The sequence below is a fragment of the Coregonus clupeaformis genome, unplaced genomic scaffold (assembly GCF_020615455.1).
Source record: "Coregonus clupeaformis isolate EN_2021a unplaced genomic scaffold, ASM2061545v1 scaf0007, whole genome shotgun sequence".
NCBI classification, from domain to species: Eukaryota; Metazoa; Chordata; class Actinopteri; order Salmoniformes; family Salmonidae; genus Coregonus; species Coregonus clupeaformis.
This window is the reverse complement of record NW_025533462.1, coordinates 1,075,419-1,095,024: the sequence shown is the minus strand read 5'-3', so window position 1 is coordinate 1,095,024 and position 19,606 is coordinate 1,075,419. Positions and strand designations below refer to the sequence as shown.

At 43.1% G+C, this 19,606-nt stretch overlaps 1 pseudogene; it reads left to right on the top strand.

Moving 5' to 3' along the window:
* The first annotated feature begins 210 nt into the window (after positions 1-210).
* LOC121538730 lies at positions 211-1,934 on the top strand (annotated as a pseudogene).
* Positions 1,935-19,606: the final 17,672 nt, after the last annotated feature.

Below are 19,606 nucleotides of genomic sequence, written 5' to 3'. Positions count from 1 at the left end.
GTGACACACTTTGTGTGGTTATCAGGAGTTGATTCAGTGAATCAACAACTGCTCAGACTGGATAGGCCTATAGCTATTCATTTCACCTGAGAGAGACACTAGACATGTCCAACGTTCTCCTACTGACTACAGTAAGAGTAGTACTAAAGTGAACATTAAAGAGTGATTCTTGAAATATGAGTCTAATATGAAGTCTTTTTCTCACAGAGGGAGTTGCTTTCTTTAGCATAACCAACAGTGGAGGCCACCATGGGGATGCCAGAGGACTTAGCAGTGTCCAGGAAAGTGAACTTAACGACAGTCGGTAAAACAACCTTTCTGGACTCGGAGTTCCGCTACACACTCTTCCCAGTGTTCTACGGTGTTGTGTTTGTCCTTGGGCTGATAGCCAACAGTTACGTGCTGTTCGTGCTGCGGCGCATGCGCAACGCCAAGGCCATGAACGAGATCCGCATCTACATGGCCAACCTGACTGTGGCCGACCTCCTCTTCGTGTGCGCCCTCCCCTTCTGGATTGGCTACTACCACTGCAGCGGCGACTGGCGCTACGGCGACTTCCTGTGACGTGTCACCGGCGTGTTCTTCTTCATCAACACCTACTGCTCCATCCTCTTCCTCGCCGCCATCAGCGTCAACCGTTACTGGGCCATCACGCGCCCGCTTGATGCCGCCTCGTCCGACCGTTGGCGCCGCGGAGTGGCTGTCACCATGGTTATCTAGGCGCTCACTCTGTCCATGTCCGTGCCGCACCTCTTGAAGACGGGCATCCAGGTGGATGAGCGCAACGTGTCGCGCTGCTTCGAGGGCTACCACCACAACACTGACGACGAAAAGCGTACAGTCGCCACCATCCACCTCATCATCGTGGTGTGCTTCGTCTTGGTCTTCTTTGTAGTAGTAGTCTGTAACCTGCTCATCTCCCGGGCCCTGCTCGCCCAGTCCCCTATCCAGACTCGGGGCTCTAGTTCATACATGCCCCGGGGGGTGAAGGGCCAGGCCCTGCAGATGCTGTGTGCCGTGGTGGGGGTGTTTGTGGTGTGCTTCCTCCCCCACCACGTGGTCCAGGGCCCCTGGACTCTGGCTGTACTGGAGATCAAGGAGGGCTGGGGCAGTATGGACTGGTACCAGCGGACCAGGCAGTGGCTTAACGACGCCCACCAGGTCACCTTGATGCTGATGGGGCTCAACTACCTCCTGGACCCTGTGGTCTACTGCTTCGCCACCAGGAAGTTCCGCCTGTACATCAAGGACCATCTGAAAATGTTGAGGAGGTGCAAAGGATGCTCGGAAACAGCCATCACACAGATTTCTATGGTGGAGTGCAAGATTATGAGCCAGCGGCTCCATAACGAGCAGCAGCAGCTCCAGATTTAAATCTCTAGCAAACATTGTATTGTAAACATTGTGGCTAATGCTAATGCTGACTGATGATAGTGACCATATCCTCAGGATGCTTCATCTCATCACACCCACATCTAACAATGCACACATAGTGCAGAACATGCACTCTGTTATGTAGCCTCATGTTCATACAGACACATTCACATGAACAGATGCAACACCACACAGCCCCACCCAGAGTATGGTTCCTCTCTAGATTTCTACCCTGTAGGGATTTTTTCCTGGCCACTGTGCCAGCTATAATATATGCTTTCAGGAGTCTTTGGACCATTTGATTCTTTGTTTTCACTTTTCAGTTGTACTGTACATTGGATCTCACAACGTATCTTACACTTTGTTCTTGTGACAGACTTGCGACTTCAATTTCATCACCTCTGTTTCTTCCTGTTCTTCTAGTGGATTTAGAGGAGAAAATCTGAAGTTTTATAGGGAACTGGAGCTTCTATAAATGATAGCACAATAGCTCTATAAACTCAGTCCCAAGCCACTAGACTAGATCGTTAGATAAAATCGATATAATAATATGCCATTTAGCAGACACTTTTATCCAAAGCGACTTACAGTCATGCGTGCATACATTTATTTGTGTATGGGTGGTCCCGGGGATCGAACCAACTACCTTGGCGTTACAAGCACTGTGCTCTACCAGCTGAGCTACAGAGGATATGGTGCATTTACTCGGATAGTCCTATCATTGTTGGAGCCTTCTAAATTATGTGCTGAACTACAGCTACTCATGAGCAAGGAATTACAAATTCCTCTGTCTTGATCGTCTAATATGGACACATATTAATAACAATGAGCTTTTCAGGATGTTGGCTGTCCGTAAAGTTCATGCATGTTGAGATAAGTAAATCTTTGTAATGAACTGAAACTGTAATTGCCAAACAAACTATGTAGAATTACTATGATTTTAGACTACAGAGTCTTTTAGCCTACTCTCACGTGTGGTGCGTTCTGAAATTGTATTTGTTAATGCAAATTTGTAAGATTGCAAAATAAATACTGGGAGCCCAGAAGTACTTTCGGTCACACTTTATTTGGATAGTCCAGATAGTCCATTTGTAGATGCTCTACAGAGAGGTCATACTATCAACCAGGGGCGGTGTGTTCATTAGGGCGATATGGGCGACGCACTGCCAAACGGGAAAAGGAAGGGATTTTTTTTCTAATCAATTATATCACGGCAACAGTAGTTCAGTGTTCTAATCTAGACGTCTGATCTGCCACTAAATGTCCAATCAGGCTAAAGTCGTGCTTCAAATGTCCCCGCCCGTTTTGGGGCGATTTCAGTCAGGTTGAAAATCGCCCAGAAGTCTCTCATAGCCTCTAATGTAAAATATTTTTTTTCAAATATCAGAGCTTTCAATACAATCTCTATGGGTTTCTGAGGGCTTGCACTTACGCGCTTTCGTCATACGTAACGTAACATAACCATGAACGTAACTAAGAAACTACTCTTTCACCCTGAAGGCGGCACGGCAGACAGCACCGCTTGGACAGCGACTGGTGTAACCGACATGCACCATCTTTCAGAAAAGATTAAGAAAAATGAGCTGTCAAAGACCCACATGGATAGCTGTTTGAGATTGTCTGCTTTGGGGAGAGTGAATATTGCCACTCAACTGGATGAGGGATACAGGCTAGCTGTCCGCCGCCACAACGATGAGGTTAGCAACAGCAGAGTCGTGAACACTGTCTACGAGAATCGAGACGACCTCATAGAATGTTTTGAAGCCATCCGGACGGGTTCATTGGGTTCATTTGACCAGCCCACCATGAGAGAGGCATCTGGCTACGTGAGGATACTACATGATGAAGATTTATTTTTTTTCCTGCGGCTTTTTCACAAAATCATGCCCCACGTCGACATTCTGTACCAGAAGCTACAGAAGAAGGACATCGATGCTGTCTTTATCAAACGTGCCCTCGACAGCTTCACAAGCAGTGTGCAGGCCATAAGGTAAGATTAAACAATATCATTCGATCTTTCTCAAAGCAGAGCTTTATTTGAAAATGTATGCATGAAAGGAGACTGCATTTGTGTTTGAAATTACATTATTCTCATTATATATGGCCAGCAGGGGCGGTGTGTTCATTAGGGCGATATGGGCGACGCACTGCCAAACGGGAAAAGGAAGGGATTTTTTTTCTAATCAATTATATCACGGCAACAGTAGTTCAGTGTTCTAATCTAGACGTCTGATCTGCCACTAAATGTCCAATCAGGCTAAAGTCGTGCTTCAAATGTCCCCGCCCGTTTTGGGGCGATTTCAGTCAGGTTGAAAATCGCCCAGAAGTCTCTCATAGCCTCTAATGTAAAATATTTTTTTTTCAAATATCAGAGCTTTCAATACAATCTCTATGGGTTTCTGAGGGCTTGCACTTACGCGCTTTCGTCATACGTAACGTAACATAACCATGAACGTAACTAAGAAACTACTCTTTCACCCTGAAGGCGGCACGGCAGACAGCACCGCTTGGACAGCGACTGGTGTAACCGACATGCACCATCTTTCAGAAAAGATTAAGAAAAATGAGCTGTCAAAGACCCACATGGATAGCTGTTTGAGATTTTCTGCTTTGGGGAGAGTGAATATTGCCACTCAACTGGATGAGGGATACAGGCTAGCTGTCCGCCGCCACAACGATGAGGTTAGCAACAGCAGAGTCGTGAACACTGTCTACGAGAATCGAGACGACCTCATAGAATGTTTTGAAGCCATCCGGACGGGTTCATTGGGTTCATTTGACCAGCCCACCGTGAGAGAGGCATCTGGCTACGTGAGGATACTACATGATGAAGATTAAATTTTTTTTCCTGCGGCTTTTTCACAAAATCATGCCCCACGTCGACATTCTGTACCAGAAGCTACAGAAGAAGGACATCGATGCTGTCTTTATCAAACGTGCCCTCGACAGCTTCACAAGCAGTGTGCAGGCCATAAGGTAAGATTAAACAATATCATTCGATCTTTCTCAAAGCAGAGCTTTATTTGAAAATGTATGCATGAAAGGAGACTGCATTTGTGTTTGAAATTACATTATTCTCATTATATATGGCCAGTGGTGTAATCTATCTTATTTTATATACTATGTGTACTGTACAGTGGTGCTCATAAGTGTATGAACACATTCTAAAGTTGACTAAAAGAGGAATACAAAAATAAAAAAATCATCTTTTGGAAATTGATCTTAATGACTTAATTAAAAAAGTTGGAAAATCCAACCTTTAAGGACACCAATTTTCTTTTCTTTTTTATTCCTCTTTTTAGTCAACTTTAGCATGGGATCATAAGCTTATGAGCACCACTGTATACTGTGCTGAACATCCAGGCTATGTGAGACACAAAGGCTAACTTAAACACTAAAGACTTTATGCATCCCTGCCCATTTTAAGTGGAACTGAAGTATTTGTACTATACATGGATACATTGCATATACCTGTGCATCACATAGACAACAATACTGTACAAAGCCAACAAACACATTGGTCTGTTTGCCTTCAGGGACTCCTCTCAACAGCAGCTGCAAGAAGCAACAGGAGCCAAAAGACCCAGAACAGCTTTGAGAGAAGAGGAGAAGCAGAGGCTGTCTGAAGAGGTCTGCAACACCATCCTGGATCACACCAAAGAAAGGTTCTCTTTCTCTGGCCACCTTGTGAGTGCTACCTTACTGCAAGCAGACATGTTTGAAAGGTACTGCCATTCAAAAAAATAAAAAATCTGTTCATGTTCATTTTTACAAATCTATACAATTGGCCAGAATATGGTTGTTCATATTTACAAATCTATACAATTGGCCAGAATATGGTTGTTCATTTTTACAAAGCCATACAGATAGCTGTGTTTACCTTTTCTAGAAATTACTTTCAAATTCTGTTTTCAGGCAAAATGTCTATCACTGTTCATTTTCACAAATCTATACAAGAGGGCAGAATATGGAAGTCTATAAAAATTTCTTATTACCAATAACTTGCATCAATGTTTTCAGTAGCCTCTATCAAAAGCTCCTGCTTGCTTGTTGTGAATTATGCTCAGGTGCACATATTTCCAATTCAACCATGAGGCAAAACATGTGGTAAAAGCTCTTGTTGATCCTGCAATCTGAACAAATACCAAGATGCTGTATTTTCAGCTGATATTTCATTTGTTTATGGAAATGCATATTGTTTATGCAGTGTTGAGGAATGTGAAAGAACACCCTTGATTATTTTTACTGTGATAACTTATTTTGCTTTTGTAAGCCAACACTTTTGAGATCAGTCAATAAATGCTTCTGGTATTGACTTATATGCTGCCCCTGTCTTCATGTTGTTGCTGGACATATCTTTTTAAAAATGTGTGTAGGTCACCTAAATCATCAGAAAAATTGCCCCCCCCTGAGAATTTTTTCAGGAGCCGCCACTGCTATCAACACACTATTTGTTGACAAGCAACTGCTTGCTAAGGTTAGGGTTAGGGTTAGAATAAGGGTTGGGTTAAGGTTAGGGTTGGGATAAGGTTTAGGGTTAAGATTAGGGTTAGGGGTTAGTAGATAGTTGAAATGTTAGTGATAGTCTGTAGAGAGTCCATCTGTAGATGGTTTACAGACTATCCAAATAAAGTGTTACCAGACTTTAAAAAATATGTGATGCATTGCAATTATTGTTAAAGCTAGTGATTGTAAAGAATGAGGGAATAACAAGCTTCACAGTCCTTTTACAAGGCTGGTAACCATGTGATGAACTTGATGACTTCTCAACTGCTAGCTACTGAAGTATTAACAGAGATGAGTGGGTTATAAAGTTAATGGACCTCTGGTATAAATGTTGCAGTAACTGTAACTCTATGTTTGTGATGCAATTAAAATGTGTTGTGTAGCACGCTGTACCTCATTCTCAAATGTAAATCTGATATAACAGATATATTGTTATTGAAATACCTGTTTTTTGTTTCACAATAATTTTTTTATTCAAGGCTTCCGTTAAGAAATTCTGAGAAAGATCACTATCAGCATCTTGCAAATGAGTGAAGACAAACAAGAAAAATAACACTTTTCAAACCTCTTTACTTTTTTTACAAGTCAAATCTAGATTCTCTTCAAATATTAAACAAACTCGAACTCTCTAAAGGCCAGTTTCTCTGACACCAATTTAACATAGTCCTGGACGAAAAAAGCATGGTCAATGGAGTATCTCTTGAAATTGTTTTTAAGTCCAGGACTAGGTTTAATCTGTGTCTGGGAAACTGCCCCACAGTGTTTTAGAGTGAGCAAAGGAGGATGTATCTCTTCTGTTATCTACAGTATGTGGTTTATCAAGCAGGCTATTTTAGTGTTACATTCATGTCACATATGCATATGTTGTTCCTGTCCTTGGGTAAGTCCCATCACCCTCTCTCACGACAAGGTGTACGTATCATCCCAAGGGGGTGTAGGTATCATGCCAAGGTGGTGTAGGTATCATCCCAAGGTGGGGTAGGTATCATCCCAAGGTGGCGTAGGTATCATCCCAAGGTGGCGTAGGTATCATCCCAAGGTGGCATAGGTATCATCCCAAGGTGGCGTAGGTATCATCCCAAGGTGGCTATATGCGAGGTATCATCCCAATATATCATCCCAAGGTGGCGTAGGTATCATCCCAAGGTAGCGTAGGTATCATCCCAGATTGTTCATCCCCTGTCATGTAGGCGGGGCACAGGTCGCTGTAGGCTTGGTTGGTTTCACCACAGTTCATGTAGATTTCTCCCTCATCCCCAGCCTGGGCCTGGGGCTGACTCCTCCCCCTAGTGGTGACAGCAGACACATGATCAACATAGTGATCAGCTAATTATAATCGCATACACAGGAAGACACAAGTAAAACACACAGATATGATTCTTCATCATACTCTTACTTTGGTGGTTTTGCAGGTCCAGTAAATCCTGGAAGTACATGGAAAATACATCACAGTAAATTCAACCAACACTCACATTGCCTGAATGAACATTGTAGGCTTTTCAGAAACCTACTATAGTTCTATATTTTGGTCATTTACAAATTGAATCATAGATTGAATCACAGGTGCCTCTACTTGGGTTGGCTAAATAACAACCCATTACTTCCTGTAACTACAGTAGCCTACATATTACAATTATTACTCTACAGTATAGCTGAAGGCTTGGCAGAACTGTTGATATGGTGCAGTATACTTGACAGTGTCACTCACCTTTGGCCGGTGCACTATTGATGGCCAGGGTCTCTTGACCGGCCCTCTCTTTGGCCCGCTGCCTCCAGAACCACAGCAGCACCAAGAGCAGTAAGACCCAGGCAAGGCGAACCAGTACCAACCCTGCCACTCCTGCATACACACTGCCTAAGGGAAGAAGAGGAGCACTCAATTGAATTGTATTGACATTGATGTGCCACAGGCTTACACTAAAATCAAATACTTTATAAACCTATGCTATAAAGTACTACTGTGCATCAAAAATTGATACATACAGTACCAGTCAAAAGTTTGGACACCTACTCATTCCAGGGTTTTTCTTTATTTTTACTATTTTCTACATTGTTGATTTGACGGTGTATTGATGCAGAATGCTGTGGTAGCCATGCTGGTTAAGTGTGCCTTGAATTCTAAATAAATCACAGACAGTGTCACCAGAAAAGCACCCCCACACCATAATGCCTCCTCCTCCATGCTTTACGGTAGGAAATACACATGCGGAGATCATCCGTTCACCCACACCGCGTCTCACAAAGACAGGGCGGTTGGAACCGAAAATCTCAAATTTGGACTCCAGACCAAAGGACACATTTCCACCGGTCTAATGTCCATTGCTCGTGTTTCTTGGCCCAAGCAAGTCTCTTCTTCTTATTGGTGTCCTTTAGTAGTGGTTTATTTGCAGCAATTCGACCAGGAAGGCCTGATTCACACAGTCTCCTCTGAACAGTTGATGTTCTGATATGTCTGTTACTTGAACTCTGTGAAACATTTATTTGCTTCTTGAAATGTTCCGTATTGACTGACCTTCATGTCTTAAAGTAATGATGGACTGTCTTTTCTCTTTGCTTATTTGAGCTGTTCTTGCCTTAATATGCACTTGGTATTTTACCAAATAGGTCCATCTTCCTTGTCACTTACACAACTGATTGGCTCAAACGCATTAAGAAGGAAAGAAATTCCACAAATTAACTTTTAAGAAGGCACACCTGTTAATTGAAATGCATTCCAGGTGAGTACCTCATGAAGCTGGTTGAGAGAATGTCAAGTGTGCAAAGCTGTCATCAAGGCAAAGGGTGGCTATTTAGAAGAATCTCAAATATAAAATATATTTTGATTTGTTCAACACCTTTTTGGTTACTACATGATTCCAAATTGTGTTATTTCATAGTTTTGATGTCTTCACTATTATTCTACAATGTAGGTGTGTCCACTGGTAGTGTACATTGAATAGTAGGGTTCGACAACATACAACTATTGATAAATGCAATCCAATGTTATAAAGCCAGAATAATGACATGATAATGTGAGAGGCACCATCCCAGTACATTATATTTTATTTTGGTACATTGTCACTCTCACACCACCATTACCACACATCTTCCTCATCAGCTGCAATTCTCTACTAATGGAACAAATCTCATTATCGTTCATCATTTCCTCAAACTGAGCTGTTTTCCATCTTGAGCTGAGAGGAAGCTAAATGTATTGGAAACATATGAGAAACAAGGTGGATGTTATGATGGATGAGTAGATTACCAGTCATGGGGAAGTAGAGGATACAGACTGTGTGGAAGGGGCTTTGTTGCTGCTGTGTCAGGACCAAGATCTTGCTGTGAGCCTGGCAAAAGTACTGCCCACTCTCCCTTGCCAGTCTCAGGGTCAGCTCTCGCCCGATGCCCACTTCCTGCCACCCACCCTGCTCATCCAACCTGCTCCTGCTCCAGCTCCAGACGACAGAGGGAGGGTGGGAGGTGGCTTGACAGTACAGGGTGACACTCTGCCCCTCCATGATTACCAGGTCCTTGGGTGTGGATGACACAGACACATTGGAGAGTCTCTCTAGGGAGATAGGAGGGGACATGGATAACTACTTTGTGGTACTGAAATATACACACAAATTACAGATCCAGACTAAACTCTTAGAAAAGGGTTCCAAAGGGTTCTTTGGCTGTCCCTATAGGAGAACCCATTTTGGTTCCAGGTAGAACCCTTGTGGGTTCCAGGTAGAACCCTCTTTGGAAAGAGTTCTACATGGAACACAAAAAACGTATTCCTGGAACCAAACGGGTTGTACCTGAAACCAAAAAGGGTTATTCTATGGGGACAGCCGAAGAACCCATTAAGGTTCCAGATAGCACCCACTTATTTGAATCAAAATTAACGTAACCATAGTTTGACCCCATAAACTTAGCCTCAACCACATTATCCATACCCTTCTAGCCTGACTGCACTACATGTGACACACCATGAACACACTGTGGTTTGGGGGTATATTGTAGAAGGATAGAGGGGGTGGGAGAGGGAGAGGGGGATATGAAAATTGTAGAAGGATAGAATAGAGGGGGGGTGCAGAAGGGTGGAAGTGCTTGGTCATTATCCTAGCCAGGGGGCGGGGCTGTTACTATAAACACTCACATAACTGTGCCACGTTCTGCTCCGGTGAAAACCAGTCAAAAGAATGAAGCCTGGCTGAACTGTTCAACTCACTCCCTGCCTGCTATGCTTCTCTCGTCTTAGTGGTTTTCCAACAGGAGATGTGGCTTTAACTGCAGTCCCTGCCATCCCTTTGTGTCTCTAAATAAGTAGGGAAGCTATTTGGGGTTGCCTTGGTGTTGGCTGTGTATGTTCCGCTGGGACGGGAAAATAATTAGTGGGTGGAAAAGGTTGATAAACACAATCCCATATTCTAGCATCCACAAACATCCCATGAAAATTAACTATTTGTTTCTTGATAACTATGAAGTTAATGGGACTTTTATGATTTAGAATAACTTCCAGTCATGTACCTACTACTGTCAGGTTAACAGCATTACTGTAGTACACTGTTCCATTGTAATAACCTGAACACTTGTATTCTCCAGAGTCCTCAGTGGTGACAAGTAGAGTCAGAAGGTTACTGTCAATGTTCATAGATGTGGTTTGGTTCAGATGGTACCAGCTGTATTTCTTCTCACCCAATGATCCCATACAATGCATTTGGACTTTCTGACCAACAAGCATGACCGGAGCTCCAATCCGGAAGTTCAATTCGACCCTTCGCTTCTCCTGAAGAAAAGCTGGTAAAAGAGACAATGAGACAATGGTTAGAGTGGGCGATTGTAAATGGAACACTTACTGTACGAAATTGACTCTTTTAGCCTTAACTACACTGTACTCACCAACTGGTGTCACAACTTATATTTTAATGGGTAGCTTAGTGGTTAAGAGCGTTGTGCCAGTAACCGAAAGGTCGCTGGTTCTAATCCCCGAGCCGACTAGGTGAAAAATCTGTTGATGTGCCCTTGAGCAAGGCACTTAACCCTAATTGCTCCTGTAAGTCGCTCTGGATAAGAGCGTCTGCTAAAATGTAAATGTAAATTTTGTCTTTCTCTTTGCTGTGACACAGCAAATACATTTGTTGTGATGACTGTAATCATTAAAGGCCCAAATCCTAATTTGAGATCCATGCACTTAACTTCAACTTTTGCGTAAATTATGTAAATAGGGATACATGCAAAAAACATTTAGTTACGGTGCAGATCTCCAGTTAGGATTCTGCCCTAATACAATACATACTTAATATTAACCAATATACAGTAGAACATATGAGAGGTCTTACCTGGTTTAACAAACAAACAGACCAGAAGAAACACAAGTTGCATGTTTAGTAGCTGTTGTTTTTCGCTATACCTGATATACGTTGCCACCTGATATGATGGCACTCTGGACCGGTATGTTAAAGGAGTTGTTCTTTACTCTGTCTAAAAGTCCTGATGGGGGAAGTTTAAAATGTGAAACAAAAAGGGACAGGAACTTCAAGCTTCCCCCTGACTGTTAATCTGTCCACAGATTTTCACCCTGGGGTTGAATTAGAACACGATTATTGCATGTCTATGCTTTAGATAAACTTCCTGTTTATATCTGTCCAATCATCATTGTTTCTCCCCATCTCTACTACCTACAGTTGAAGTCGGAAGTTTACATACACTTAGGTTGGAGCCATTAAAACTTGTTTTTCAACCACTCCACAAATGTCTTGTTAACGAACTATAGTTTTGGCAAGTCGGTTAGGAGATCTACTTTGTGCATGACACAAGTAATTTCTCCAACAATTGTTTACAGACAGATTATTTCACTTATAATTCACTGTATCACAATTCCAGTGGGTCAGAAGTTTACATACACAAAGTTGACTGTGCCTTTAAACAGCTTGGAAAATTCCAGAAAATGATGTCATGGCTTTAGAAGCTTCTGATAGGCTAATTGACATAATTTGAGTCAATTGGAGGTGTACCTCTGGATGTACACTGCTCAAAAAAATAAAGGGAACACTAAAATAACACATCCTAGATCTGAATGAATGAAATAATCTTATTAAATACTTTTTTCTTTACATAGTTGAATGTGCTGACAACAAAATCACACAAAAATTATCAATGGAAATCAAATGTATCAACCCATGGAGGTCTGGATTTGGAGTCACCCTCAAAATTAAAGTGGAAACCACACTACAGGCTGATCCAACTTTGATGTAATGTCCTTAAAACAAGTCAAAATGAGGCTCAGTAGTGTGTGTGGCCTCCACGTGCCTGTATGACCTCCCTACAACGACTGGGCATGCTCCTGATGAGGTGGCGGATGGTCTCCTGAGGGATCTCCTCCCAGACCTGGACTAAAGCATCCGCCAACTCTTGGACAGTCTGTGGTGCAACGTGGCGTTGGTGGATGGAACGAGACATGATGTCCCAGATGTGCTCAATTGGATTCAGGTCTGGGGAACGGGCGGGCCAGTCCATAGCATCAATGCCTTCCTCTTGCAGGAACTGCTGACACACTCCAGCCACATGAGGTCTAGCATTGTCTTGCATTAGGAGGAACCCAGGGCCAACCGCACCAGCATATGGTCTCACAAGGGGTCTGAGGATCTCATCTCGGTACCTAATGGCAGTCAGGCTACCTCTGGCGAGCACATGGAGGGCTGTGCGGCCCCCCAAAGAAATGCCACCCCACACCATGACTGACCCACCGCCAAACCGGTCATGCTGGAGGATGTTGCAGGCAGCAGAACGTTCTCCACGGTGTCTCCAGACTCTGTCACGTCTGTCACATGCTCAGTGTGAACCTGCTTTCATCTGTGAAGAGCACAGGGCGCCAGTGGCGAATTTGCCAATCTTGGTGTGCTCTGGCAAATGCCAAACGTCCTGCACGGTGTTGGGCTGTAAGCACAACCCCCACTTGTGGACGTCGGGCCCTCATACCACCCTCATGGAGTCTGTTTCTGACCGTTTGAGCAGACACATGCACATTTGTGGCCTGCTGGAGGTCATTTTGCAGGGCTCTGGCAGTGCTCCTCCTGCTCCTTGTTGCCCTCCTACGGCCTCCTCCACGTCTCCTGATGTACTGGCCTGTCTTCTGGTAGCGCCTCCATGCTCTGGACACTACGCTGACAGACACAGCAAACCTTCTTGCCACAGCTCGCATTGATGTGCCATCCTGGATGAGCTGCACTACCTGAGCCACTTGTGTGGGTTGTAGACTCCGTCTCATGCTACCACTAGAGTGAAAGCACCGCCAGCACTCAAAAGTGACCAAAACATCAGCCAGGAAGCATAGGAACTGAGAAGTGGTCTGTGGTCACCACTTGCAAAACCAGTCCTTTATTGGGGGTGTCTTGCTAATTGCCTATAATTTCCACCTGTTGTCTATTCCATTTGCACAACAGCATGTGAAATTTATTGTCAATCAGTGTTGCTTCCTAAGTGGACAGTTTGATTTCACAGAAGCGTGATTGACTTGGAGTTACATTGTGTTGTTTAAGTGTTCCCTTTATTTTTTTGAGCTGTGTATTTAAAGGCCTACCTTCAAACTCAGTACCTCTTCATTTGACATCATGGGAAAACCAAAAGAAATCAGCCAAGACCTCAGAAAAGAAATTGTAGACCTCCACAAGTCTGGTTCATCCTTGGGAGCAATTTCCAAACGCCTGAAGGTACCACGTTCATCTATACAAACAATAGTACGCAAGTATAAACACCATGGGACCACGCAGCCGTCATACCGCTCAGGAAGGAGATGCGTTCTGTCTCCTAGAGATGAACGTACTTTGGTGCAAAAAGTGCAAATCAATCTCAGAACAACAGCAAAGGACATTGTGAAGATGCTGGAGGAAACAGGTACAAAGTATCTATATCCACAGTAAAACAAGTCCTATATCGACATAACCTGAAAGGCCGCTCAGCAAGGAAGAAGCCACTGCTCCAAAACCACCATAAAAAAGCCAGACTACGGTTTGCAACTGCACATGAGGACAAAGATCTGACTTTTTGGAGAATTGTCCTCTGGTCTGATGAAACAAAAATAGAACTGTTTGGCCATAATGACCATCGTTATGTTTGGAGGAAAAAGGAGAATGCTTGCAAGCCGAAGAAAACCATCCCAACTGTGAAGCACGGGGGTGGCAGCATCATGCTGTGGGGATGCTTTGCTGCAGGAAGGACTGGTGCACTTCACAAAATAGATGGCATCATGAGGAAGGAAAATTATGTGGATATATTGAAGCAACATCTCAAGACATCAGTCAGGAAGTTAAAGCTTGGACAATGACCCCAAGCATACTTCCAAAGTTGTGTCAAAATGGCTTAAGGACAACAAAGTCAAGGTATTGGAGTGGCCATCACAAAGCCCTGACCTCAATCCTATAGAAAATGTGTGGGCAGAACTGAAAAAGCGTGTGCGAGCAAGGAGGCCTACAAACCTGACTCAGTTACACCATCTCTGTCAGGAGGAATGGGCCAAATTCACACAACTTATTGTGGGAAGCTTGTGGAAGCTACCTGAAACGTTTGACCCAAGTTAAACAATTTAAAGGCAATGCTACCGAATACTAATTGAGTGTATGTAAACTTCTGACCCACTGGGAATGTGATGAAAGAAATACAAGCTGCAATAAATCATTCTCTCTACTATTATTCTGACATTTCACATTCTGAAAATAAAGTGGTGATCCTAACTGACCTAAAACAGGGAATTTTTACTAGGATTAAATGTCAGTAATTATGAAAAACTGAGTTTAAATGTATTTGGCTAAGTTGTATGTAAACTTCTGACTTCATCTGTACATGGAAATGCATCCACTGTGTGAGCTGTGCAAATGGAAACGTGATGTGTTCTGCGTGTCTCCACTAGCTCTGTCCCCTCCCATGACATGAGTAGGTCAGATCACATCATTCAGTGGAACCTCTTGACCTGTCTAGTCAACATAGTAATGTGTTCAAGAATAAATATTTATGAAAGAATGCATCAAAATAAGTCTGTGGGTCTCTTTAGGGGTAGGAACTAAAATAAGAAACCAAATCAGTGGCCTTGTGGTGAGCGTGACTGCCCAGCGTTAGGAAAGATGGTGGTCCAACTACCAGGCATCATACCAAAGACTCTTGGGGCATGATACCTCTCTGCTTGGTACTGGATTGGGGATGGATTGGGCCTAAGGTCCCTGTGATAGACTAGTGTCCTTTTCAGGGCGTGTACATCAAGCTGCCTCATGCTACAGAAACAGGAAATAGGCTCTTGCCCTATGGACCATTCTGGCTCAGACAAGGTTTACTTACTAAATTTAACTAAAAGTAGAAGACTTGCATGCAATGATAACTTCTCAATGGCTTCATCTTTCTGCTTCTGTTTTAGATTTCTTACTAGCCAATATTTTTTTTGAATGTCCTTTCAGTTACACCAATGACGGTCTTTCCAAGCTCACCAAGTCATTCTGAGAGAGCCATGTCTATACATTTACATTTTAGTCATTTAGCAGACGCTCTTATCCAGAGCGACTTACATTTTTTTTTTTTTTATACTGGCCCCCCGTGGGAATCGAACCCACAACCCTGGCGTTGCAAACGCCATGCTCTATCAACTGAGCTACATCCCTGCCGGCCATTCCCTCCCCTACCCTGGACGACGCTGGGCCAATTGTGCGCCACCCATGAGTCTCCCGGTCGTGGCCGGCTGCGACAGAGCCTGGATTCGAACCAGGATCTCTAGTGGCACAGTTAGCACTGCGATGCAGTGCCTTAGACCACTGCGACACTCAGGAGTCTATGTCTCCATAGTGATGTGTTCTACTTAAGACAACACAGTTGCCCACCCTTACTCTAGATCAAGGATCATCAACTAGATTCAGCCGCGGGCCAATTTTTTCATGAGCCGATCGGGGGGCCTGAACATAATTACAAATAATTTGGAGACTGCAAATTGACCGCAAGAAGCCCAAACAGATATAATATTTTACTAAAACATAATTTCAAACCTTGCTTACATTTGTATATGATCACGTGTCTCTCTATTATGAGTGGAAATACTTGGGAACAGATTTCACAAATTAAAATAACTTAGAAATTATTTTTTGCTCAGCAAACTTGGGGGGCCAAACAAAAATTTGGCCTGAGGGCCGACAGTTGGTGAACCCTCCTCTAGATTCTTCCCCACAATGTATGGATTTGGCCACTTGATGGCGCCCTATCCTCATGCATTTAGACAGTTTCCCTATCAGATATCAGTGGTGGGAGAAGGAGCACACACATCTCCTATAGGCTGAGATTCCTACCGGTCCAATAGAAAGCAATAGTAATGGTGTCTTTTTGCAGGCACTAACTCCGCCATTGTTTGTTGGACAAAGCCTATGGAAAAATTAATGGAGTTTCTGTAGGGTTTTTCGATAAACACCGAAAATAATGTATATATTTTTATTTTATTTTGTATTTTATTTTTAGGGGGTAGATCAGCTTTAATATTGCAGATAGATTGTAGATTCCATCAATGTGTGTGTGTGTGTGTGTGTATATATAATATATATATATATATATATGTGTGTGTGTGTGTGTGTGTGTGTGTGTGTGTGTGTGTGTGTGTGTGTTTGTGTGTTTGTGTGTTTGTGTGTGTGTGTGTGTGTGTGTATAATAACAGTCAAAAGTTTGGACACACCTACTCATTCCAGGTTGGTTTTTTTGCCACCCTTTGCCTTGATGACAGCTTTACACACTCTTGGCATTCTCTCAACCAGCTTCACCTGGAATTCTTTTCCAACAGTCTTGAAGGAGTTCCCACATATGCTGAGCACTTGTTGGCTGCTTTTCCTTCACTCTGCGGTCTGACTCATCCCAAACCATCTCAATTGGGTTGAGGTCGGGGGATTGTGGAGGCCAGGTCATCTGATGCAGCACTCCATCACTCCCCTTCTTGGTAAAATAGCCCTTACACAGCCTGGAGGTGTGTTGGGTCATTGTTCTGTTGAAAAACAAATGATAGTCCCACTACCCCCAAACCAGATGGGATGGTGTATCGCTGTAGAATGCTGTGGTAGCCATGCTGGTTCTAAATAAATCACAGACAGTGTCACCAGCACACCATAACACCACCTCCTCCATGCTTTATGGTGGGAAATACACATGCGGAGATCATCCGTTCACCCACACCGCGTCTCACAAAGACACGGCGGTTGGAACCAAAAATCTCAAATTTGGACTCCAGACCAAAGGACAGATTTCCACCGGTCTAATGTCCATTGCTTGTGTTTCTTGGCCCAAGCAGGTCTCTTCTTATTATTGGTGTCTTTAGTAGTGGTTTCTTTGCAGCAATTCGACCATGAATGCCTGATTCACACAGTCCCCGCTGAACAGTTTATTTTTTAGATGTGTCTGTTACTTGAACTCTGTGAAGCTTTGGGCTGCAATTTCTGAGGCTGGTAACTCTAATGAACTTATCCTCTGCAGCAGAGGTAACTCTGGGTCTTCCTTTCCTGTGGCGGTCCTCATGAGAGCCAGTTTCATCATAGCGCTTGATGGTTTTTGCAACTGCACTTGAAGAAACATTCAAAGTTCTTGAAAATGTACGTATTGACTGACCTTCATGTCTGAAAGTAATGATGGGCTGTCGTTTCTCTTTGCTTATTTGAGCTGTTCTTGCCATAATATGGACTTGATCTTTTACCAAATAGGGCTATCTTCCTTATGCCCCCCCTACCTTGTCACAACACAACTGATTGGCTCAAATGCATTAAGAAAGAAAGAAATTCCACAAATTAACACTTTTTTGGTTACTACATGACTCCATATGTGTTATTTCATAGTTTTGATGTCTTCGCTATTATTCTACAATGTAGAAAATAGTAAAAATATAGAACAACCCTGGAATGAGTAGGTGTGTCCAAACTTTTGACTAGTACTATATATATATATATATATATATATATATATACTTCAACATTCAAATGTCCAAAAAAGTATCTGAAATGCAGCCATGCTCATCAACAACTAGTTGTATGTAGCTTAATAACACAAGATAGATATTTGTCTACGGCATACAATTGTCTATTGTATCCTAAGGTTATGAATGAACTATCAAAATTCTGTTCAATCATGGCCAGGGGTGGTCTAGCGGTTAAGGCCGCTGCCTTCAGCGCGCACTTGCTTCGATTCCGACCCACGCCCTTCTGGCACGAATAACTCAATACCCCGATTGGCATGATGTAGTTACACATTTCAAATATGGACAGTCCAGGATTATTTTACCTTCGATCTTGATGAGATATGACCATACCAGACACTTTTGGATAACATAAATAGTAAACAAATGAAATAATACTTCAGTAGGGTAGGCTACACCAACATTCGTTTCCATTCATACAGTGTCGGGTAAATTGCCACAGTAGATCTGCCATGGTAAACTAGGAAATACTTTATTTCAATTGTACAGAATGCGTGTCAGATAGATAAATCGTCCTTAGTCTGTTCAAAAACGACTATGTTGTTCCGATGATAATACCAATCTGAGGGCGAACATATCTTGAAAGATTTTGCTGGCAAGCAGGAGTTAGGCAGAGAGGAAGAGGCGAAGCGAGAGGGCTCACTCTCGCCAAAATAAATCCACAATAAGCCCAATGCGTTTCTATGGGCTTAATGTGCAGACATAAGCTTGTCGCCTGCCTTTGGGATGACTCCCATTGTTAGACATGAGCATCTCATCATTATATACAGATCTCTGACTAAGAGTGGCGCAGCGGTCTAAGGCACTGCATCTCAGTGCTTGAGGCGTCACTACAGACCCCTGGTTCGATTCCAGGCTGTATCACAACCGGCCGTGATTGGGAGTCCTATAGGGTGGCGCACAATTGGCCCAGCGTCGTCCGGGTTTGGCCGGTGTAGGCCGTCATTGGAAATCAGAATTTGTTCTTAACTGACTTGCCTTGTAAAATAAAAGGTAACGCCAACATCTTTTAGGGAGCGGTAATGAGGTGACCAATAATGGTTGCAATTGACATCAGCTGTGCTGGTGAATTTAGCACATAGTGATGGTTTAACGAGACATCAGTTGGCGATAATCTAGTGTCATCGATGGTTGCTTTATCTTGGCCAGGTCGCAGTTGTAAATGAGAACTTGTTCTCAACTGGCTTACCTGGTTAAATAAAGGTTAAATAAAATTAAAATTGAAAAAATAAGCCAATGTTATCCCAATACATTTTGTAGGCTTCCCGTTAGCCTATCCATCCATTTGGGCCATCAGTTGATTGACAGATGTAAGCCTTGTAATAATATAATAATATGCCATTTAGCAGACGCTTTTATCCAAAGCGACTTACAGTCATGTGTGCATACATTTTTACATATGAGTGGTCCCGGGGATCGAACCCACTACCTTGGCGTTACAAGCGCCATGCTCTACCAATTGAGATACAGAGGACCACAAGAACGATAAACTTTCCTCCAGTGTGGATGCGCAGCTACGTTTTATAGTTAGGCTGTGTATAATTTGCAGAGGTGGGTAGAGTACTGGAAATCTGTACTTAAGTAAAAGTACTGTTACTTAGATTGTAATTTACTCAAGTAAAAGTAGCCCTCTTAAGAAACTGCTCAAGCAGTGGCGATTTTAGCATTTCAATCTTGGTGGGGTAAATAACAAAAAACATGTACGATGCATGCCAGCAAAGCCACTACACAACACAACACTAAACAATACATTAATTGCACTATAACGGTGACAAACGGTGC